At 42.7% G+C, this 4,817-nt stretch overlaps 1 pseudogene; it reads right to left on the bottom strand.

Moving 5' to 3' along the window:
- Window positions 1-1,698: 1,698 nt before the first annotated feature.
- LOC112868653 (syntaxin-18-like) lies at window positions 1,699-3,452 on the bottom strand (annotated as a pseudogene).
- Between the last annotated feature and the right edge of the window lie 1,365 nt (window positions 3,453-4,817).

Genomic DNA, 4,817 nt, shown 5'->3' with positions numbered 1-4,817 from the left:
TTCCAATTTCTCCATGTCTTGTTGAACAGTTGCTATTATTTATTTATTTTGTAGTAGCCATTCTAATGGGTGTGAGGTAGTTATGTCCTACCTAAGAGTTTTGATTTGTATTTCTCTAATTTTTAGTGATATTGAACGTTTTTTTCTGTTGCTGTTGGCCATTTGTATCTTTGGAGAAATGTCTATTTGAGGCACCTGGGTGGCTCAGTCAGATGAGTTTCCAACTCTTGACTTTGGCTCAGGTCATGATCCCAGGGTTTTGGGATTGAGCCCTGCATCAGACTCTGCTTGGAATTCTCTCTCCCACTTCCCCTTTCCCACTGGCACTCTCTCTCTCTCTAAAAAAAAAATCTATTTAAACCCTTTGCCCATTTTTGAATTGGGTTGTTTGTTTTGTTGTTGTTGAGTTGTAAGAGTCCTTTATTGTTTCCCTTTTCCTTTTAAAAGGCTCCTAGAGTCTGACCTTTGGGGCTCCCAAGCTGTTGTAACACTTTCTTGTGTCGTGAACACCAGTTCTGAAACCCAGAGGCCAAAAATGCTAAGATTTGAAAACATCAACTGTAAACATCAACTCATGTTTTCAGTGACAAAACCAAAAGTAGCAAGTTTTTGCTTTCTTCCAAAATGTTTTTTTTGATTTTCATTCTCAGAATTCTTAAAGGAAGATGATTTTGTGTTTTTCTACTCTTAAAATGATCAATCCTTTGTTTTCATAGTTGGGATGCCTCCTGCGTGTTCTTATTTAATTTTTTTTTTTCTTCTGTAATCACCCTGAGTACTTTTCTTGGCCTTTTTTTATATGACCCTTTTTTTACCTTCCTATGGAGGCGTCTTCTCCTGCTTCCATGCATGGCCAGCAGAGGGCACCCTAAGAGCAGCTCAGCAGCCCTCGTAGCTGGGTTGAAATTAGCAATTTCCACAGTACCTTTAAAGACCCAGATTCTCCAGCTGTGGGGTTGGTGGGAGCTCGGTCTGGCTTTGGAATTAAGATTAGCTGAGGAAGCTGGGTGGCAGAGAGGTGGTGCAAAAGGGATTCATTAGCCTCAAGGAGGTTAAAGGGGAAATGCAGCCTAATGCCCCAGATCTTCAGACTTCTCTTTTCTTACTAAAGAAGTTGTAAAAGCCACTCTGGGTGGGACAAAGAAAATAAACTTAATATCTTTGATATTTTGCTTACTCCTAGCTGTTGTACTGCAAATAACAGTGACACCATTTGTTAACTTAGACTTTTTCCTGCTCTTTTAATATTTTTCCTGCATATTAAATGTATCTCAAATACAGAGGCACTAGAGTTTTGGACAGCTGAGTTTTCTTAGAGAATAGAACCTAGTTTAGAGAAGTGTTCTACATATATTTTTATGTGCGCTCAGGAAAATAGTGAAGGTACAAATGTCCATAATTTCATAGTCTTTAGTTACTTTTTTTTTCACAATCATTTGCACTTAATTTTCTCTTTTCTTTTCAATTTGTGTTCATTGTTTTTCAGCTACAAAATAAGCTTAAAACCACAGGTTTTGGTGTACCTTCTTTGAGAGTACATGTTTATCTCAGCCTCCCTCCCCCCAGTGGCTCTGGGATAACATCTGGTCACAAGCCACACTCTGATGTTGGAGACCCAGGACAGCATACCATGTGCCAGGAGTAATGGGGCAGCACCCACCATAGCAGTTGCCTAGACTATGGTGGGTGCATATCAAGTTAGAGCAAGGAGAAGGAGCACATCACCAGAAGAAGAGCACCCACACTCGAAGCCAGCATTTTTCTTAAGGGCTGCTCTTTATCGCTTTCCTTGATATCCTCAGTTACTTCTGTAACCCATTGGTGAATGCCTTCAGTTTCGGCTTCTTGTTGTAAACCCTTGTCTGTGACTATCTCTTAGAGACTCGAAATTTCAACCACTATTCCTTTGATTTACCCCAGTTCATCAAACAGGCTGTTCTCTTCACCAATGAGGCATTGATTTTCTTGTTCAAACATTTGTATTTCTTCTGGGGATAATTCATCTTCCCCTTTGCCATCTCCCCACATGCTCAATTCAGGTTGTGCTTTGTTCGGAGTCTATTTTGGGTATTCCTCAGTGACAGGTTTTTTTTTTCATAGTCTTTTGAAGGATTCTGTGAAACTTTCTCAGAAGACATAAATTCTCTTGTCTTTGTATTTGGTTCTGGTTCCAACTTACATGATCTTTTCTCATCACTGCTCGTTTAACTCTAGTGGCTCTTTGTTCTGAGTAAAGTTTACATAGTCTTTTTTTTTTTTAAGTTTATTTATTTATTTTTGAGAGAGCATGTGAGAGCAGTTGGGGAGGGGCAGAGAGAGAAAGAGAATCCCAAGCAGGCTCCGTGGTGCAACACACTGAAACAGCACTCCTGTGCTTGCTGGAAACGTATCTCCTTGTGGGCTTGTGTCTTAAGTTGCTGAGTTGCTTCTGAGCAGATCCTCACGAATGTCTGAGCACCCTGGTCTATCTGATATGTGTCATCCTCTCACACCCAGACGTGATGTGGCTGTAAGCATTAATATAATCTGTCCTGTGTTCCAGAAGATAACTTCTCAGTTTGCCAGTGTGCAAAAGCTTATGCAGGACAGAAGCGCATGGGTGGTGACCAGCTGGGTGCAGTAAGTGCCAGCACAGAGCAGGTATGCAAGGCACCGAGCTAGAGGCCACAGGCCTTTGTTTCCCCTCAACCCACAGCCATTCCGATCCACCAGATGAAGACAGCACTTCCTCTAAGGGTTATTCTAGAATTCAATGAGATAACACCTGTAGAATGTTTTGGCATTACTTGGCCCCTAGTGACCAATAAAATGTGTTACTGTTGTGATTATTATTGTTACCGTTCTTATTTCTATTTGTGGTGGGAAAGAACTCTGGAGAGAGTGTTGCTCTACAGAGAAGGTGTATTGGGAGGATGGCTAGGAATTTATCAGATGAGGATGAAGGTGGAAGACCACTTCAACTTGAAAGTCTTGGTGACTTGGCTTTGTGAATCATTGTTGCTTTCTGTGAATGGATGTGTGTGCTCGTGCATCCATTTTGGGTGCTGGGACTTGGTGAGGGTTAACAGCCTAGGTGACCGGTATTTGCTGCTCCGTGGCACCTTTCATGAAGCTGAGAGTGCCCAGCAGTTCAGAATCTCTGTTTCTTTTCTGTCATAAGATACTGAAATACATGGAAAAAAGAAAGCATGCCCCTTGGGATGAAGCCAGGAAACCCCAAGGCATCCTTGCAGATGGTCAGGGTCAGGAAATACTGTCTGTGTGCCTTCTGACTCTTACCTCCACTCCCCCTGTGATAAGCCTCCGAGCCTTTTCTCCACAGCCTGGACCAGAACATCAGCATTACCTGGGGACTTGTCAGAAATTCGGAATGTCGGGGTGCACACAAATAATCTGCATTTTGGCCCCGGGTGATTTGAGAAGCACCATCCCAGGCTATTGGTCCAGGCCATACTTTTAGTACTGGTGGTTCTCAGACAGGGATTCACAGGATTTAGGGGGCTGGTGAATGTGGATAGGGAAAGAATACATCCTGATGCTCCCTAACCAAAATTTAGCATTTTTCATTTGAAAATGTAGACAAAACAATGTAGTATTAGCTGTATTTCTGATTTTGTTACCAGTGGAAGTGGAGATATTTTCAGATCACCTTACACTTTCTGCAGAAAAATCATTTATGCCCTGCTGAGGATTCTAAGTTATCAGACCTTCCACTCATTCTTGATGTTTAATACGTTCATAAAGAAGCATATTTTTAGTACATCATATTTAGAAAATGTAACTTTTTTTTGGAAATTGGTTTCCTTTATAATTTTATGTATTTTATTCTAGGCATTTAAAGCCATTATTTAGGGGAGGAGGCTGTAACCATCCCTAAGCTACTGCTGTGGTCCATGGCACTGAGAAAAAGGAAGGATTCCCTGCCAAAGAGGGAAAGAGAAATTTCCAGATCATGTTTTCTCAGGAAATTGTTACATTGTTGGCCTTTCTACCAGTGGAGGTTTGCTGTCCAAATGGGTGTAGAGGTACCTAGGAGAGGTACCTTGTATCTGCCAGCTGGTGGGAGGGGGTCATCCTTCAGCCAGTGGTGGTCAGTTGTCTGCAACTGGAGGGCCAGCGTGAGAGCAGGAGAGAGAAGCAGAGAGGGACTGACAATGGGAATAGGGCAGCTAGGCTTCACTGCCATATCCTCCTCATTCGAACATCAGAACAGAAACGCAGATCCTCAATTGTGTCACAGTACAGAACCTTGTTCTTCAAATCCTGTGACTGCTTACCTGGAGTATAATGTTGACGGTCTATGCAAAGGTGGAGCAGCAGTGTGAGGAGCTTTGTGGACCCACTCTTCAGTGAAACACACAAAACTAGAGAAAACTGTAAAAAACAACCATTTAAGGTCTCTGGAAACTATCCTAAGGGCATGTAGCAAATGAGGAAACATTGATTCAAGAAAGCCCAATAAACTTGGCAAGAACACTGAGAATGTGGCATTTGAGCCTTGACACTTTCTCCCTTTCCCTTTCTTCAGCTCAGCTTGATGGAAGCTCCATCCCAGGTAGGTGTGGCTAAGAAGATGGGGCTCCCTCTCTTCTCTGCTCGCAATCAAGGGTTACTATATCTGACAAGGAGGGGAGGCCGCCATTGTTTCTCCTCTTCTCCAAGTAGAAGAGGTGCAATTCCTGGTGAGTTCAGCAGATGGAAAGGGCCTCCCTTTACTACCCCTCACCCATAGGATGGAGGATCGACCCAGGTGTGGAAGACAAGAATATTGGGTTCCCAATCACCCTGCCCCAACTTGATCATAGGGCAGAGGTTTG

The sequence above is a fragment of the Puma concolor genome, chromosome D4 (assembly GCF_028749965.1).
Source record: "Puma concolor isolate L17-30 chromosome D4, mPumCon1.1.hap2, whole genome shotgun sequence".
Taxonomy (NCBI): Eukaryota; Metazoa; Chordata; class Mammalia; order Carnivora; family Felidae; genus Puma; species Puma concolor.
Note: the sequence above shows the minus strand (reverse complement) of the source record. Positions and strands in the feature narration are given on the sequence as shown.